At 38.7% G+C, this 20,826-nt stretch overlaps 1 protein-coding gene across 2 annotated transcripts in view; it reads right to left on the bottom strand.

Moving 5' to 3' along the window:
* Positions 1–20,826, bottom strand: part of LOC122806398 (prickle-like protein 1-A) — a 323,964-nt gene that overhangs the window by 160,061 nt on the left and 143,077 nt on the right. The window lies entirely within an intron of this gene.

Genomic DNA, 20,826 nt, shown 5'->3' with positions numbered 1-20,826 from the left:
CCTGTTGCTCCTTTTACTGCTACTAGAGCTGTATGGGTATCTTTCTTCTACATTTCTGCTGTTTCTGCAATGAGATGTACAACTTGTCTAACTAACTGAAAAATGTACGTCTATCAGGGACATAAGACAAATAATATCATACTATTACTGTAATTCAAGGCTAGAGATTATTTACAGTTACCAAATACTAATGAAAGAGATCCTGACTTACCTTTTAGATGGAAGATGTCATGCATTAAATGTTTCAGCTAACAGCCATCATTTACCACCCCCAAGAGTTATAATTCTGTCTGCTGAAAAGTTGTCTTCTTAGACAGTTTAGCTTTTATAATCTTTATATTTTGAAATAAATACCATTATTTAGAAAGTAATAATCAGAGTTTGCATTTTTTATCCCCTTATGCCTTCAAACCTGCATCTCCTCATGATATGTATGTTTGTTACCTTTGATACCCTCTAACCAAAAGTTATTTCAATCAGTTTTCATCCCTGCATGGCGAAAGCAGAAATTGTTTTGTTATGCCTGACCAACATTTTCTATCCATTTGTATGCTTATAGTATCCCAGGAGAAGGTGTGTAGCGGGCTTGTGGTATAGTTGCTCATGCTTCTGCATGTGACTTAATCAAAGCAGACAGCATTCCCCTTGTGACCCTGGTTTCCAGCAGTGGTTCAACCGTGGAAGTGTGCCTGGTCAAGCAACTGCTAATCAAACTCAGGTGGCCTGGGTCACAATCAAAACTCCATTCCCCATGCCATGGAGTTGGCACAGCATGTAATAACTAGGCAACAACTAGAGTTATAGTTACCATACATAATTAAACCATATGTAATCTGACCTCCAAATGCTTGATCCCACACAGTTTGATTTTGTCAAAGGGAGATCATGCCTTTTAAACCTGGTTGCCTTCTTCAAAACAGTCACCAAAGCCATATACGAGGGGATGAGAGTGCACACAGCCTACCTTGACCTAGCCAAAGCCTTCAACACTATTCTCCACTCGGGCATAATGGATAAACTTTCCCAGCTAGGCATCAACCCATATGTTACCAGATAGGTAGCTAACTGGCTCACTGATAGTACCCACTCAGTCAAAATAGGGGAAGCCACCTCTAGTAGTAGATCTGTAACAGGCAGTGCACCCCAAGGATTGGTCTTGGGGCTTCTACTGTTTGTGGATATACTTTTCTGAGGTGCAAGCCAAAACTAGTGGTCTGTGACTGACAAAGTTTGCAGATGACTGCAAGCTGGATACTGTCGCAAATTCCCCTAGCGATGTGTGAACATCCTCCAAGAGGGCCTTACCCAAACTAATGACTGGTGCCAGAAGCATGGCCTCAGACTGAATGCCAAGAAATGCACCATATCCCCTTTGGGGAAAATGGTGTCCCCACTAATTATCACATTAATAGCAAGGTACTAAGCATGCAATCAGTCGTGAGGGACTTGGGCACCCACGCTGATAGCAACTTTACTTTTGACCACCACATTGCCTACATTGTATGGAAGACTTTCTACATGGCCCACCTCATAAGTAAGAGCATTTTATCCAGGAACAAGGTGGTTATAACATCCCTGTACTCTTCCATTATCAGACCCATTATCGAGTACAATGCCCCCTTCGGCATGTACCTTGCCAAGTACATGCAGCAGTTGGAGAGACCATAGAGGTTCCTGACCAGGAAAATCCAGGGTCTCAAACATCTATCCTATACAGATAGGATAAAAGCCCTGTCCCTCTACTCAGTTTCATACAGGCTGCTCAGAGGTGACCTGTGTCTGGCATACAAGGCCATCTCAGACTCAGCCTTTGTGGAGTTGCTGCATATCCGTAAGTCAAACTCCACACGTGCAATCTGCACACAAGGCCTCAAACTGGTCTGCGACATTAATAGAACTTGTTGGCAGGATAGACTTGTGTCCCAAAGACTCCCCCATCTGTGGAATAGACTCCCGCTCCATGTCAAGCAGAGTACCTCACTAGCCCTCTCTAAGAGGAACCTGGACGACTGGATGAGAAACAGAAAATATACCCCTGGGATCCCACCTGTGTCCCTGCTAGACAGGGAAAACAGGTGTTGACTTTGTGGAAAGATGGGTGAAATTCTTGGCTAGGCTTATAAGGGTCTCTGGGCCAGTAGCCTAGTATCGTCCTATGAACCAGTACTACATGACTGTTCCCAGCATTTGTGCATGGAAAAAAGAAATGTTATGTCTTCTAGTACTTTTCATTTGGATTGCTTAAGGTATTGTAAGAAAAGCATCTTTTTTTACTTCCTCCTGAAGTTAAACATGGTCTGTATGCACTTAAAAGTAATCAGCCCCCTAGACACACTGTTGTATGTAGGTTGTACCCAAGGCCAAAATATGCACAGCTATTTACTGACTTTTGTCTGCTAAAGCACTTTTCAATTCGTTGTCATTTAATGACAGACTTCTTTCTCTTCCTTCTATTTGACAATACTTAACATTACTTCCATACAAGCTCATGCATTGTTTGCTTCAGTATTCCTCATGTAGTTGTATGTTCCCATCTGTTTCACCAGCTTTTAATGAAATAACCAGTTAACTGCAGTTACTATCCTTAACATATTAGGGTTCATAGAGAAGAGTAACTGAACAATTTGTACAAAATTTCTAAAACATGTACATTCATAACATTCTAACTTAATTGCAGTAAAGTAAACATCAAAATGTTGATTAAAATGTGCAGTCTCCATTGGTGTACAGGGATAAAGCCTAGATCATGAACCATTTAACATTGGTCTGATTATCAGATCAGGTGTTTGCTGAAGATGGCATGTGGAGGATGGGTCTGCATATCTTGAATGAAGGGGCCGTCCATGGCTGTCCAGTGGTACAATTCCTCAATGAGGGGCAGTGGTGCAAGGACAGCCCAGAGGGAAGTTCAGACACCAGACCCAAACTTTGTAACCTTTACCTCGGCTGTACAAATATGTGTAATCACACAGGAGAGGGCAGAGTAGATCCCATAGTGATAAGAAACATGTCCCCCAAACCTGTAGTCAACTGGATGTGAGACAGCTACAGCACAGATTGACTAACTGTGTCTCTTGATAGGGAAAGTTTAGGGCCTGATCTATACAAGCTCATTGCTGGAATTCACCCCCATGACTGCTTGGATGACAGCCCCTCTAGATGGTTCTTGCTCCCATGCTAGGGATACCCAGTATGAGGGCTTGAATGGGCTCAAATAATTAGGGAGGCTTAATGGTCAGCAGTCATAAGGGGTAGAAAGCAAACAGAAAAAAGGTAGATTAAAATGCACACCTTGATGCCAGGCTTAGAATATTTTGTTCATGAGTCCTTCCTCTTTGCCATTTCCATACTTAGTGACTAGATGGCCCAGTGCAGCTGTACGTGCTGCATTCTTTTTGCCATTGTTAATTTTGATTCATAGTCGCATCTGCCTCCCTTACATATCTCAATTTTCATACTCCTTGTGACTCCACTGTTTGCTCAGGGAGAGTTTTCCAGCACACTGTCTGTGCAAAAATGCTTTTATATAGCACCCTGGGGAAGCCAATCCTTTTTTTTAAATAAATATATAAAATCTAAAACATATATAAAATAGTCATAACACATAAAACTAACAGAAAAAAAAACAGTTTGTTACATTGCACTTTATAAACAATGTCATCTGTCTGGTTAAATATTAAACCATTTAGTCAAGTTACCTGGAATTATGTTGACAAAGTCATTAGTATTTGACGTCTAATCTCACTCCTCAGACTATGTCCTATCACACACAATCTTACCACATTACAAGTTAAGGTTGCCAGTTTTTGTATGCATAAAGTGAACCATATCTTATTGAATTATGACATTTTGCATGACAAGCTGCATCCTCCATCAATAAATACCACTAATTTTTCCATCATTACCAAAATGCTCAATGTAGTTGAATTAGAGTTGTTTCCTTTGATTCATATAATGTTGGGCTGTTTCAGACATATTGTCTTAGTTTTATCTGATATTTAGGGTTAAATTAGAAACTATTTTCTCCTGAATTATCTGAAGAGTATTACAAGAACAAGAGTGGAAAATGTATAAAATAAGGAGAGGAACCACAAGGTAGCTGAGTAATTTAAATACAAATAAACATGTGTTGTTGTTCCTAAGGTACTGATTAGGAAAATCAAATTGGGTTTTGGTTTGGTGACAAATAAGAACGGAAATGGACATTAAGTTTGTCTAGTTTTCTAGTTACCTCATAAGTTGCAAGTTAATCTTAAACTACTGGTTTATTTTTACCTTGCCCTCTGGAGAAATCCTGGTGTATGTTCTTTGCATATTTGGATCTCATCACTCTTTCTGATCCTGTTTATTCCAGAAGTTTCTTCTAATCATCCACCACTTTTTAATGAAAGCAATATTTTTCTTCTCTAAGCTGTCCATAATGTATCTTTGGAGTGTGTCCTTTTGTTCATACCTCACTCTTTCTTTCTATATCAGTTTTTAAAATATGCTAAGCTGTTGGATTCTGTGGGTTTCACTGAAGTGCTTCAAAGTTTCTGTCTTGTCCTTCTGCTTACTATTATGAAGACTATATGCAGTAACATTCTTTAGTAAGTCCACTTATGGCTTCCTGCATACAGCATGTGATATATATATATATATATATATATATATATATATATATATATATATATATATATATATATATATATTTTTTTTTTTTTTTTTTTTTTTGCTGCAATTCAGTTAACTACCTCAATTCTGTCTAAGTTCCTGCAAAGGTAAGAGCTCTAGAACTGCAAATAGCACTGTAGATAAGATTTTGCTAACTGCTCTTACAGAATGTAACATCCATAAATCTGTGTTGCACCCTGCAGCTAGGTAGACCAAAAGTTTCACAAAAAAAACTCTTATACTGAAAGATTTGTATTATATTTGACTGAGCACAATTTGGAACCTTGTATTAAAAGGCTATCCTCATATTTGTGTGATCTGTTCCAATGTTAAAACAGCTGAGAAGGTTTTAGTAGAGAGAGGCAGAGACAGGCACAAGTTTGATACTATTAATGTGAGTCTGTGTATATACACTGCACGAGTGTTTAAAGAGGAACTTTTTGGTTCCAATAAAATATTTTTTTGCAGATTTGAAGAATGTTGATGATTCTGTTGTATGTGCCCTCACATACACAGACTTATTGATGGAATAACTGGATTTATTTTTTATTCACATTTTTTTTCTTCACAGTACTTTTACTCTAAATAAAACTTTACTTTTCTTAACCATAAAACAAACAGAATAGTCTTAACATGTTTAAATTTTCAAAAATCATAACTGATTTTAACTATGTAATTTGATTATTCATATTGTATTCATTTAAAAGAATTAACTTTATCCATGTTTACTACACAGTATACTCTTTTATGGTTCATGCATTGATGACCTAATTTTCTTTTCCCGATCCTCTTCACAACAGTTGAGAAGCCAAAATCCAAAACAAGGATATACAAACCAGTAATAAAATCCACCATAACAGTTCCCAAGCTTTTTTATCTGATGTACTGTCCACTGTTTTTTTCACCTAGTCAGGTGAATGTTGTAGTAATTAAATGCTTGTATACTGTGCATTGTATTACTGAATCCAAGATCAAGTTTAGAATGATTAGGAAAACAATGTCAGCGAACACCCTTATTCATATTTCCAGCATCATATTAAGGCTGCCCCCTATAAAGAAATTTTCCATGCTAAAGATTTTGTGGCAAGTGATGTATTTTCCAAAGGGGTTATGCTCATGATTTGTTTCTGAATTTTTATGAGAAAGTTGTAGCACAGAAAATGGCTTTAGAAGCAATCTCTTTTCTGGAAATCCCCAAGATAAAAGACTGGACATTTATTTTGTAAAATGTTTTTTTTCTTGCACAGGTTGGGTAGTTCAGTTGCTTTTAAAATATTGACCAAGTTTTATGTTTAACTCAGTTTTGAACTGAGTTTTGCAATAAAGATCAGAAATAGTACACAGAAACACCAAGAGACTGACTGATATAGTAATATATAATTAAGAATCAGATTTGTCAACCATTGGAATTACCTTTTAGTGTGAGGGCTGTTAAATCTGCAATTATGCCTACCCTGCTCAATATTATTTTACTTAGTAATTTATTTATTTAAATGTTTAACACTTTTATTGAATTATCACTTAATGATTTAGGCAATCATGTATTTAACAAAAAAAAAATCCAACATGTTCCTAGTTACAAACATTATATATCACATTTTTTGGCAGTCACTAGAATTAAACTTAGCAAGGTCTTACTATGTCAAGGCAATTCAGATCCTTTATCCCAGCTCAAAAATAATTTCCTTAGTTACACCCATTTGCTCACACAATATTTCTGACAGATTACTCTGTAGGGAATTTTTGAAGTCTGCCAACTCATTATACTCCTAAAACATATGTTCTCAGTTTCCTTTTTATTCCCCATCACACCTCCCATATTTGTCATCTACCTGAGGAAAAATTCTTCGTGGAGTCTGCCTGGGGTACAAAAATACCTAACCATGCACCTACAAGCAAAAATCCTACATCTTCTTGATTTTGTCCCGTCTCTCTTCCCAATCTTTTCTAACCTGCAATATTTTATATGCCCTACTAATTAACCTTTTTGTGACAGCAGCTTCCCCTACCCAATCTCTTTGCCTATACTCTGATATCAGTCTTTGATTGGGAAGGCAGTCCTTAGCCTGTGGTCCAAATGTCTTTTAGGCCTCTTTGCCTGTGTAGTTATTTGCTCTCAATACTATGGTTCTTTTGACAGTTTTTTCCAGTAAATTCCAGCCCCCCCTCTTGCCTATTCTCTGTATTCCCTGACTGCAGTCATCCCTTTCAGGAAAATCTCCTTTCTCCATTCTCATTTTGGCTTAGTTCTTAGAATACTTTCTGCTACTTTATAAATATAATATTGTACATGGTTGTTGTTATTCTCCTTAAGGATCTGCATCCAAAACCACACAGTCTCTCCTTAATTCTTGAACTTCCTTCAATTCATCATCACCCTTTTCCACTCTGAATTACAGCTTTCTGCTTATGTTATGTATATGAGCCTTAATTGTGTAGCTCTAGAATATCCCTTCAAATCAGGTAATCCTAAACTATTTTGTTCTGTTGGAAGGACCATCTTATCCCACTTGACCCTTGAGCTCTTCCCCTCCCTGATAAATTATTTCAACTTCTTAATTATTGTTGACAACTGCTACTATGTTTGCTAAAAATGCACCTTACCTGTACATAAAACTAAAGGGACTAGAACAATTTTCACTGTTTGTATCTCGCTATCCATATCTACAAACGAGTACTTCCAGTTTTTCAGTTTTTGTATTATCTTTTGTTTAGTCTCTTCCCACATATCTTTAACTACCATAACAAAATCATCCTTTTTAATCCATACACTAACCACTTCATTTTATTGTGTCCCCATACATATTGGTATTGCTGGACCAATTCATGTGTGGGTACATAGTTTAACGGTATAGCCTTTGTTTTATCTCTGGACCAGGCTCTGCTGAGGTGCATCATCGCTGGGATGTTTTACAAAATTCCTGAGGGTCCAAGACCAGTCTAAGTGTTTTTTCATTTATTTTCACTCATTGTATTGCATTTGCACTTGCCTATCATTTTTATCTGTGCCTTATAGCTAATTTATCACATTTGCACTTTTTTAAAGCAATTTATTGATTAACTGCATTTAACTATATTCCACTACTACTTACTGCAGTTCATTACTGTTTAACTGCAATTTACTGCACTTCATTACTGTTTAACTGTATTTTTTCAAACTGAGTTTTGTTTTTGTCTGTGTTTAATCTGTGTTTCTCTGTGAGTTTTACTGTGTTCTTAACCCTTAAATTGAGTGGCATAGACTAGATACAGCTTTGCTGCATCCAGAGATGTTTGTTTTTGCTTTCTCTGACTCTGGCAGCCATCTTGTGTTTGCCTTCTGTGTTTTTGACAGCCATCTTGCGTTGGTAGGGGTCTATCATCTCTGCTAGTGAGAATAGCAGTGCTAGCAACACAAGCTGATTGGTAAAGAAAGCAGGGGGCTGGCAAGATTGGCTAGATTTCTGTCTTACTAGAATTTACTATTTTTTGTGGTAGTTCAACCCCATGTTTGGTTTGTGCTTGTTTGAACCAGGCTTTGCTGAGGCGCATCATCTCTGGGATGTTTTACAAAATTCCTGAGGCTCCAAGACCAAGCTAAGTGCTTTTTCATTTATTTTTACTTATTTTATGGCATTTGCACTTGCCTATCATTTTTACCTGTGCCTTATAGCTAATTTATTACATTTGCACTATACTAAAGCAACTTACTGATTAACTGCATTGCATTATTGTGTAATTGTATTTCATTTCTGTTTACTGCTATTCATTACTGTTTAACTGCATTTTACTGCATTTCATTACTGTTTCTGGCAGCCATCTTGTGTTGGTAGGGGTCTAGCTACTCTGCTTGTGAGAGTAGCAGGGCTGCCTGAACTTTGTCTGGCACATGCTGAATGATGAAGAGAGGAGGGGCTAGCAGGATTGGCTAGATTTCTGTGTTAATAGCATCTTCTATTTTTTGTGGTATTTAAACCCCACGTTTGGGCTGGTTTGGGCTTGTTTGCGCATCATGCACTGCAACTGTACTGTTTTTAATCCATTGTGAGGTATTCCAGCTACAAATTTTTCCTTAGTAGCACTTGTGTGATCACCTAGTGGTACTCATCTTAGACCTTCTACCTTTTACCCCTTCGCTCTCTCTGGCTTCTCTCCCTCAGATTCTTACATACATGAAGGGCCAATTTCCTATGGTTTCTCCTGCCTGTCTGGTTGATACGGGCATCCTGAGACAGTGTAGCAACTGCCTCATGTACATGGACAACCATCTACTACTACCACCTAGGAACACAATTTGTGAGATATGCAATTACATAAAGGACCTCGAGTCTATGCTGTCTCCCTCACAAGCCAGTCACTCTGGCACTGAGAAGGCTGTCAACACAAACAGCACACCTCCCATACCTACACAACACACCTACATATGAGGAGGTTGACAACAAAAACATACCCAAACAAAGGAGACCTCTGAGGCAAAAACACGTGCAAACTCCACAGCCCATCACACCACATACCACACATAGTCCACACACCTGTGTTTCACAGCTACTAAGTTCTAACCATAAACCCAATATATTAGTCATAGAAGACTGCATTGTGAGACACACAAATGTGTCCCTCACCAGGCTGGAGAAGGAGAAAGGCACAGTTAGTTGTTTGTCAGGTGTCAGAATCCACCATATCACATGCACTAGAGTTGCTTAACAACAGGTACTGTTATGACTTTGCCATAGTCTATGTTGGTGTGAATGACTTGAGACATACCTCCCTGGACTGGTTCCCTATTAGATGGACGAATGCTTAAAATGTTGAGTACAACATGCTCGATATCTTTTTAGCGAATGTTCATCTAAATGAAACCTAATAATGTCAAGCAGTTTTGAAAAGTTATAGTTGGCCAGCCATAAGGAAGCCAACGGCTGATGTCAGAACATGCACCTTGTCTAGCCTTTCTTACAGTCCTCCACTGTGGTGTGGTCTCATCATTCACTGTGTGTAATGTTATGACAGTCCTCCACTGTGGTGCAATCTCGGAGTTGGCATATTTAAGCAGGGGGATTTTTTTTGGGGGGGGGGTAATGGTGTACAGTACATTTTAGCCATCAGCCGTCGGCTTCCTGACATCTGGCCAACCATAACTTTTAGAACCTCTTTGTTTCAAAATTATGGGGCTTCTCTTAGATGAACTTTCACTTAAAAGCTGTCGAGCATGTCGTACTCGACATTTTAAGTGTTTGTTCATCTAATGCAGACCCCCTGGACTATATGAAGAGAGACATGATCGAGCTCGCTGAATATGTGTCCCAGGTAGGTATGTCCCTAGCCTTAAGCAGCATTCTACTGTCACCCAGAATGATGCCTCAATACAAACAGAAAATTATTGACTTTAATTGGCTTAGTTTCTGGTGTCATTCCAAGGGGATCCAGTACCTGACAGCCTGGGAAGACATGACTGACAGACCACGATGCTATGCCAGAGATGGCCTGCATCTGTCTCCCTTGGGCTTCAGGCTTCTGGCAAAGGCTCTTGCCTCCTCCATAGTGACTTTTTTAGGCAATGCCATGAGGTCAAAACTACCAACATGAAAATTTCATCAAAACGCAAAAAAGTCATGCTGCTAAACACTAGAAGTCTAAACATGAAACTGCACTCATTGCAAGCATTTGTAACCCTGGAAGATGCTGACATTTTTGCAGTCAAAGAAACCTGGTTCAAAGCTGTGGAGTGCACCCAAGCCATACCAGGTTACTCATCTTATCATACATTCAGACCCCAAACCGTGGGCAGCACAGCAAAAGGAGGTGGAGTTTCAATATATTAAAGACATACACACCTCGAGGCTAGTCAAAGAGTATGACACAGAGGAGACACTCCAGGAGCAGTTAACCATTGACAAGACCCCTATTCAAATCATAGCTAGCTACAGGACCCCAACTTTGACTCAAGATGTCCATGCCACCTAACTAGACCTCTTTGAATCTATCAAAATTCAACCTTTTACCCTGATCCTGGATAACTTTAACTATCCAACCATAGTTTGGAAGAACTACTCATGCCAAACACAAATGCCCATAAATTCCTTGATTTCATCAGTGCAAATGCCTTGGATCAGCTGGTCGACACCCCCACAAGAGGTGATAATATCTTGGACTCGATCTTAACCAACATGAGTAATCACTGCAGCATCCCTACAGTGTCATCCTCCCTGTCAAGATCTGACCCCCCCCCACTAGGGTCAAACATAAAAACTTCTCCAAAGCTGATTACAACCTCCTGAGGGAAGGTATAAACAGCTTCACAGCCCCCTCCCCCACCATATAAACTGGCACAAAGTACTATACAAGCATTTATATAGCTGCCTGGAATCAGGAATACCTGACAGGAAAAAATCCTCCTCCTTAAGGAAGAGTAAACCTGTCTGGTGGACATCTGCAATATATAAACTCTATAATAAAAGGAAAAAAATTGCTGTCCAGGACCAAGAAGGAGCAGGTGCCTAATTGGAAGCAATATCTCCTTAGCCTGAACAAACAAATAAGAGCACTAGTGAAATACTCCAAAGCAAACTTCAAACCAAACTCACCACATTTACTAAAGACAATCATAAGGCCTTCATCACATATGTCCGCAGTCTCAAAGGAAGCACTCAGATCTGCTCAGAACTGGTGGTCATGGACACCACATACACAAATGTTGTAAATATAGCCAACCTGCTGCCAGACAGGTTCAGCGAAAACTTCACCCCTCTGTCCCCCATCAGTAAATCAGGACATCCCCAGCACATATCCCCTCCCCTTATCTCTAGAGAGAAAGTCATCACTGCCCTCTCAAAGGCAAAAAAAATACAGCCTCCATGGGACCTGATAACATTCCAGCCTGCATCCTACATGAACTCAGGCAGGAACCTGCAGCACCATTAGGCACCCTATTCAACCAAAGCCTGAGTACTGGCTTCATCCTAGTCAAGTGGAGGACAGCTACTGGCATCCCTTTTTACAAAGGAGGAGCATCCACTGATCCAAGAAATTATAGACCCATCAGCCTTATCTGCAAAGCATGGAATGGATTATCATCTACCTCATTAACAAGGACAATGGGAACCTCCAAATACTCAATCCCACACAGTTTTGTTTCGTCAAGTGGAGGTCATGCCTGTTAAATTTGGTTGACTTCTTTGAGACCAGTCACCAAGGCCATAGATGAGGGGAAGATGGTGCACACTACCTACCTTGTCCTGGTCAAAGCCTTTAATACTATACCCCACTCAGTTATAATAGATAAAACTCTCTCAACTAGGCATCAATCCTTATGTTACCAGATGGGTAGCAAGCTGGCCTAGTAATAGAACCCACCTAGTTAAAATAGGGGAAGACACCTCAAGCAGTAGACCCGTAATGAGCAGTGTACCCCAGGGATCGGTCTTGGGGCCTCTGTTGTTAGGGATGTACTTTTCTGAGGTGAAGCCAAAACCAGTGGGCTATGGCTGGCCAAGTTTGCAGATGACTGCAAGTTGGGTGCTGTCATCAATTCCCCTAGTGTTGTGGACATCCTCCAAGAGGGTCTCAGCCAGACAAATGACTGGTGCCTGAAACACGGCCTAAAACTGAATGCCAAAAAAATGCATCATCATCCCTTTTTGGGAGAGTGATGTCCCCACAAATTATCACATTAATAACAAGTCTCTAAGCATGCAATCAGTTGTGAGGGACTTGAGCACCAGGTTGATAGCAAACTGACTTTTTACCACCATATTGCCTCCGTTGTACACAAAGCTTTCTACATGGCCCACCTTATTAGGAAGGATATCTCATCCAGGGACAAGGAGGTCATAACATCCTTGTATTCTTCCCTTATAAGATCCATTATTGAGTACAATGCCCCTTTCGGCATGTACCTCACAAAGCACATGCAGCAGCTGGAGAGACCACAGAGGTTCCTCACCCAGAATCCAGGGCCTCAAACATCTATCCTACACAGTCTCTCTACTCAGTATCATACAGACTTCTCAGGGGTGACCTCTGTCTGGCATAAAGCAGTCTCAAACCCCACCTTGATTGGACTGCTGCATATCCGCAAGTCAAGCTAAACTCAAGTAACCTGCATGTGTGACATCATCCTGGTCTGTGACATCAATAGGACTTGTTGGCGGCACAGACTTGTGTCCCAGAGACTCCCCCTTTTGTGGAATAGACTCCCTTTCCACATCAAGCAGAGTACCTCATTAACCCTTTTTAAGTGCAACCTGGATAACTGGATGGGAAACAGAAAATACACCCCTGGGATTTCACCTGTGTCCCTGCTGGACAGGGACATTGGGTGCTGACTTGTCAGAACATGGGTTAAACTCTTGGCTAGGCTTGTAAGGGCCTCAGGGCTAATAGCCGAGTAACTTCCTATGATCATATGAATTTTATATCCCCAAAAGACTTGAAACTCTCTCAAGATGTTCCACAACACTGAGATGTACTTTTCTGGTTTTATCAGGTACAAAATAATATTGTCTGCAAATACAGCCAGTGTTTCTTGATTTCCATACCAATTATATCCTTGAATTTCCCTTACTTTCTTTGCCAATGGGTCTGATTATAAAACAAATAAAAAGGAGAAAGAGGACACCCCTGCCTAGTTCCTCTGTTCAGATGCAACTTGTCAGAGTGGAACCCTCCCACTTTAATTTTTGCCTCATATATCCTAATTACATCTCATTTCTATAGCGGGGAATGCAAATGCTTCCACTGTCCTACTCATAAAATCCCAGATTACTCTGTTGAATGCTTCCTCTGTATCAAAGTCTACCAACAACAACTATATTTTTTCACACTCTGCTTCCCTCTGGATTGTCATTATTCTATTAATGTTGTCAAATGTTTGCCTCCCCTCCACAAAACCACATTGATCCACATCTGTCAGTTTTGGCAACCAATTTACCATTTGTGTAGCTATTGCAGACATAAACTCTTGATAATCATAGTCTAAAATTGTAATGGGCCTGTATGAAGCTGGGCCTGATAGGTCTTTACTGTCTTTAGGTATTACAGCAACCACAACTTTCTTCTAGGATGTTGGTGCTTTCCCTCTTTTTAAAATAGTGTTAAATCTTCCACATCTTTATCACTTTCTTCTCTCCTAACTTCTAGACTTCCACAGGAATACCAGCTATTCATGGAGACTTTCTGCAAATTGATTGTACACCACAATTTTTATCTCATTTCCTCCTCTCGTGTTAATTGCTGAGCCTCATCTACCTCTAAACTTTGCATACTTAAGTCTTCCATAAATACTTCCATTGTGCTCTTTCTTGATTTACACATTTCTCTGCTTTATACAAATTTTCATAACATTTCTGAAATATCTCTAATACCTCTACACAATCTCTGGTTCTTTTTCTTGTTACAGACTTCCAAGTTTGGCAACAATCCTTTCTAGTTTCTGTTGCCCAGTTCATTGTGCTAAATATTTATTTGCTCTAGAGTTACTATCAAAAAACAGTTGCTTTCTTCTGGAGTAATTAAAAAATAGTTGCTTAACCACAATCTTTACAAACTCATTCTTTTTATCCAGATACTCCCTTATTTTGTCTTTAGCACTCTGCAGTTGTGCCTCTTTTTGTTGCGTGAGATTCCCCTTATTCTGCAATACTTTAACCTTCTTCAGCCCATCTAAATAATTTGTGTTACTTTTTAACCATAACTCTTTTTCTTTTATTTCTATCCTATTTTTAAACCCTCCTGTCATTTCATCTCACTTGCTAGCTATAACTTCTGAAGAATAGTTTATCTTTCTGAATAACTCTCGGATATTTTCCACTATTCACTCCTTAAATTACTCTCTTTTTAATAGGTAGGTGGGGAAGTGTCAATGTTTTATTTTTTACTTCACTACCCTGCAGTTTTATCTTATGTGCTATTGGACTGAAATAGGGGTTCAGGTGCCTAGGCAGGGAGAAATTTCACTGTAGCATTTAACTGGGAACATAGGGCTGAAGTGACATTTAGCTACAAAGAAATATGGCTATGGCAAATAACCTGTGAGCAAAGAGAAGAATGTGGTGCTATGCACACAAATTTACTAACCAAATGCACAAGGGGAAAATAATGCCCAAGGCCTCCAAAGCAGTATAAGACAGCAAGCAGTATGGCAGGTATCAGCAGCAGGCTGGACAATGGGCATGTCAGTGGCAGTAAAAATGCAGTGCACAATGGGCAGTGCCTTTACAACTGGTGTGTGTGGACTACTACCCCCTTCACAGTGTCCAGGGAACATTACCTAAAATTCATTCTGGAACATAAATGTGACACAATAGCATGCGAGATTTCCTCCATGCTGTACATGTTGTAGTTACATAAGCATATACTCTACACTGAGCACAAGACTTGTTTCTTCTTCTCTGCAGCTGAATGTCAACTTCTCCATGTTTCCCCAGCCAAATGTACCACAGGAAAATGTCTCGATGCCGAGGCACCTGAACCCCAAAAATATTGTATGTGTGCCAAAATTTTCAATTAAATGCACATGTTCCTGTGAACTATGACTTCTGTCTAATCTAGCCCAGATTTGTACCTTGGAGAATAATATGTTAATTCTGAGTTCTTACTATTGGATTCACGTCTTCCATACCAAATAATTTCATAAATTTCTTCAGAAAGCTACCCTCTGTTGTTATAATTTCCCCTATTAGGTCCTCCAGATATATGCTCACTGTTGAAAATCAAGTTCCAGTCCCCACCTATGAGTGAAATTCCCCTCTGAAAGCTAATAATTTATCCCAATATTTTCTTAAGCTTCATATAGCAGTTTTAGTTGAACATAAATAAATGCCAGTATGTAATCCTCCTCCATTGCTAGTAACCCTTTACTACTACAAATCTATTATTATTATTATGTTTTTCCTCTTGTATCACTATTATAACTTCTCTAGCAATTAGAATAAGTACTCCCATTTTCCTCTATCCCTGATACTCTGCTGAATATCCATACTGAAATCCTTTTTTATCAGATTCACATGCTCACTTCTTTCAAAATGCACCTGATGTAGCATTACTATTTGCACTCTGCATTTCTTAATACAAATCAATATTCTTACCTTTTTGTCTATACCTATGAGGCCATTCATGTTCCAAAATAATATAGAGCTATTTTGATAAGAGGTTATTATTCCCACCTATTATCTATGACAGCTTTTTTAAATGTCTATTTCCAGCATTTTTTTACATGCTCCCACTAATATTTGACAGGTTGATCTTTTGTACAGTTGTTTCTTATCATCTCCATTTGAGCCTGTCACATTTTACATGACTTGTTGTTTTAATAAAAAGCCTCAAACAAACAACCCCATAATCTGTTAACTTAAAACAAACACATATAACAATGTACATCTTCAAATAATGAAGTTTAATCCTCTTGACAAGAGTAATTGTCCCAAACTGACAGCTGCACCCACAGGCATTACCTAACCTGAAATTAAGGTTACCCATGCTAAGATGCATGTCTGAGCCTGTGCTAATACGTACACTAATTGCTGTCTGCTCTTCTCTTATCTTTATTCCCCTCCCAGATGTGAAAAACAGCTTGTATGCTTTCAGAAAACATCAGTTGTTAGCATTAATAAAGTGCTTTAGCTTGTATTTCCTCCCCTGAAGTCAGCTTCTCTGCATGGAAACATCAGAGCAAAATGTACAACTACCCTCAGCTGCAGACCTCGCAACTCACACTGGACGTTTATTTGCTAAAGGATGGCTTTTCTTTATATCCAGTGTTATTTTGCTTATTTGCTTGCACAAAAGAACCTGTCACTAGATTAAGTCAAGGACCTTAATCCAGAAATGTACATGTGTAAAAGTAAGAGAAAACATAGTTCTGTATATACTATGATTTCTGTACATTTGCACCTTATCCGCCAATTCAGCAACCCAAGATTACAGCATATTAAGTTAAACTTGCTTTTTGTCTGGACTTTCTTCTCTTTTTACATTGTAATGCTTACATTTCTTAAAACTAAAACAGAAGAATAAAGGTACTCTAGTATCTGTATCACATACAATAATTGAACACTGAAAATGTTTACTACATAACATGCAATTGATATTATGGCATGTTTTATACAAATACTGTTAAGAATAAAATTGTTTTACTTAGTTACTTTTTTCTTTTCTTTTAGTGTCCTTCCAAACATTAATGACATGAAGTGGAGCACATGCTTTCCAGTCTCACACAAGTTTTACGAAGCCAACTAAACTCCAGTCTTTCCAATTTTTTTCCTGTAAATCCATATTTCACAAACGTGATTGATGCCATACAATCTCATATTTAGTCAGTGACTTTAGTGTGGCTGGTCTTCTTGTTCATCTCCACCTCCAACCCCAGACTCTGATTCAAGTCCACAGTACTCACAATTCTTCTAATCAACTCCTGTGCTTTTTTCTATCTATTTTCCTTTGAAATGTTGGAAAATGTTTCACTGTAAAGTCTCTCTATGAGCTTTATTATCAGTAGAATGAAACATTGCTTATTTGTGCTTTTATAAAATTTATATAGTCTGCTCCTTCCAGTTTCTCTGGTACAGCAGAGAATCTCAGGTTTTCCTTGCATGCTCTGTCCTCTAACTCCACCATTTTTTGAAATAGATTTTCTTGAGCAGTCTCATGCTCAGCCAGCCTTTTTTAATTTCTACCTCTTTTTTTACAGATTTATCAGTTCATCTGAATTGCTGTTTAAGCTTCTTCCATTTTTTCCAGCCTTTTGTAATTTGAGTTGATATACTCCTTTGGTGTTTTATTTAATTTAATAAGGTCTGAGCACATTTGCCCTGGGATTCAGTAACACCTACACTAAGTGTTCACTGTTCTCAGTGAGCAGACAACACAGACATAACTCACATCTTCTTCCTCCTAATTTTAGTTTTCTTACAGATATTCTTGCAGCTTTAAATATCGACAGGGATTCATAAAGGTTTCCACAAAATGTAGATGACATGTACACTTAGTGTAATCTTTCTGAGTGATGAGAAAGCATAAAAGAATGCAGAAGGGATGTTCTTGAATACATAGCTTATACACTTAGTGTAGACTTTATTGAATCTGACCCTTGTTTTACCTTTTCCTCTAGGTTACTAGATGCCATGTCTTGTATTAAAGCTTAAGCTTGAACTGCTTTTTGCTGAACAGCTGCAGGCTTCTTCCCATTCAGTGTTTTCTATTCATCTTTTCTAGTTGATTTTCTTTCAGCTCTCTTTGTTTCCTCTTTGCAGGCATCAGCACAGTGTATTTACTAGCCAGTAACTGAATTTACTAAAACTGGCAGAGTTACTGGCCCTTATCTCTCAGTTTCTTTTTTCACACTATGAAAGTCAAAATTAATCTGCTGAGCATTATGCAGTCATCTTGCAAGTCCCCCAATTTATTTATTTATTTATTTAAATTTTGATAACTGGGTTGACCCTACTGGGCATTTTCCAAAGGTGACCCAGGGAAAAAGGCTCCCAAATTAACAATCTAATTGAAAAAGAAAGTTATTTATTTATTAATTTATTGCATTTGTTTACTGGGATAGTCCACTGGACCTAAAAGAGTCCATTTTCAGTGCAGGCCTGTGGAGAAAAGCTCCAAAAAGAACATAGATACAGAAAAAATATAAGCATTAATTGGTACAGAAGTAGAAGCAGTGTTACAGATAGTAACTACAATAATATATAGAGAATATATACATAAAAGCAGGAATCTAGTTTGTTTGATTACGGTAATATATACAGAAAATATACATTAAAACAGAATTCAATGAATTCAATCAGAGAGGTATAAACAGAGATATATATATAAAATATATATATATATATATATATATATATATATATAAAAGCTCTCAAGTAGATGAATAAAATGCTGCTGAAAGTATACATGTAATTTGAGTGGTTGCTGAGATACTGTAGGTTGTTTACAAAATATTACAAATGTAATAGCTACTGTGTTTATTGCGACTTACAAAATTCAGTTTAAGACCTAGAACCTAAAGAATACCACCACCATAAAAATAGCTTGTGCTGACAGGTTTGCCATTTATACTTACTTTATAACCCCTATGGCTCCAGAAACATGAACATTTGTTTGAAATGTGAGGACAACATTTGATTCTGTCAAAAGGCTTAGGCCCATTGGAAGTTACATTGCAGATTTCCTAAGCTCCATTGGAGTGAATGAGTTAAGGAATCGTTTGCATATATCCCATAATCCTATTTTACAAGAGGTTTTAAGGAATCACACAGTGAAAACTCTAGCCTGGCTAGGTTTTTCTTGTTGTTTTTCCAGTTCTAGAAGATTGCAGAAATTATGTTTCTGTTTATTACTATAAATTTCTGCCCTTAACAACTCAGTTTCATAAGATATGTATATGCAAAAAGACAGTAAAATATTATTTTTACTTCTGAAAGTGTATTTTTAACTTTAGTGAACTGTTCTGTATGAAATATAGTTAGGATCTATGGCATTTGTTATGCACCTTTATGTCAAAATATTTCTAATGAATATCAGTGTATCAGATTCCTGTTGCTCATTTACCTAAAAATACCAGTCTTGTCAAAGGAAAGTACAGTTGTGTACCTACCATAAATGTAGATGTTCGAGTGTATTCACTGTTGCAGTCATTATAATTGGGTTATCCTGCTGGCAGGCTACCCACAGTCGGCCTGAGTTCCAAAGTCTAGGTCCGGTGTTGTTTGCTGTCACCTCCTCCTTGACGTCAGTGCACCAGGGGTATATAAGATGCAGCCGATGCCACTTTCTTCAGTTTTTCTTGCCCCAGATGTCAGGTGCCCCTAAAATGGTAGGCTAAATTATGCCAATAAGCATGCATGCACAAAAAACAACTTTTCCTTCATCTACAAGCAAATACACCACATAGGTTGTATAGAGTAGAAAAGTACAGTTAGGTCTCAGCAAGGAAGAAAGGGGGATGGTGGGAGGGTAACCTGGACTGCGATATTGAATACACTCGAACATTTACATTTATGGTAGGTACACAACTGTACTATGTTCATCATGTTTCACTGTTGCAGTCATTACAATTGGGTTGAATCCCAAAGCTAAGGTTGGGAGGCTGGAGCTAAATAGGATTAGGTGAGGCTATAAGGCCCTGCAGAACTGCAGTGGCAAATCCTGGCCTGGATTTACAGTAAAGAGGTAGGTGATAGTGCTTTGTAAAGGTATACACTGAACACCAAGCTGCAGCCTCTAAGATGTCTTTTGTTGGTACTCCTCTGAGGAAGGCTGCTGAAGTGGTTGCTGCTCTGCTTGAATGTGGCCTAATGCCCTTAGGCACTGATTTGCCATGCTGTGAATAGCAGAAACGAATGCAATGGCCTATCCACTTTGAAATAGTCTGTTTTGAGAAAGGCTTTCCTTGTGATGCTGCAGCATATGCCACTAGAAGTTGATCAGTCTTTCTGAAAGCTTTAGTTCTGTCTAAATAGAAGCATAGCTGTCTGTGAATGTCCAAAGAATGCAGAATTTTCTCACCCTTATTCTGTGGGTTTGGATAAAAAGTAGGCAAATTAATTGTTTGGTTAAGGGCCACACTGGACACCACCTTAGGCATAAATGTAGGGTTTGTCCTCAGCAAAACCCTGTCAGGATGGAAAATGATAAAAGGTTCCACAGCCATGAGTGCCTGTAACTGTGAGACTCTTCTAGCGGAGGTTATTGCTAGGAGCAGAGCTGTTTTCCAGGATAAGAATTTTATGTCAGCTGCAGAGGCTGGCTCAAACGGAGGCAGTGTGAGTTTTTCCAAGACATAGTTGAGGTCCCATGCAGGTATTGGTGCTCTCCTTGGAGGTCTTATGTTTTTGGCCCCTCTGAGTTACTGTCTCAATAACGGATGAGAAAAAATAGGTGGTTCTGTATTGTAATGAGCTGAAATGGCAGAGGCATGAATTTTAATTGATGAAAAGGAAAGGCCTTTATCCAGCATCTCAGTTAAGTATTGTAAAATCTGAGGAATATTTGGAACAACCATGTCAATGCCTTGTGCTTGGTTCCAAGCACAGAATCTCTTCCATTTGTCTGCATAAGATTTTCTGGCACTAGGCCTCCTGGCCTCCAAAATAACATCCATTACTGCTTTAGAAAGAGATGTGTCTTGAGAAGCTATATTATCTGCCATGCTGCCAGGTTTAAGGTTTTGAGTTGGCTGTGCAGTATCTGGCT

This window comes from Protopterus annectens, chromosome 7.part0, assembly GCF_019279795.1.
Source record: "Protopterus annectens isolate FY-2018-M chromosome 7.part0, PAN1.0, whole genome shotgun sequence".
In the NCBI taxonomy this organism is placed as follows: Eukaryota; Metazoa; Chordata; order Ceratodontiformes; family Protopteridae; genus Protopterus; species Protopterus annectens.
This window is presented reverse-complemented; position numbering and strand designations above follow the sequence as displayed.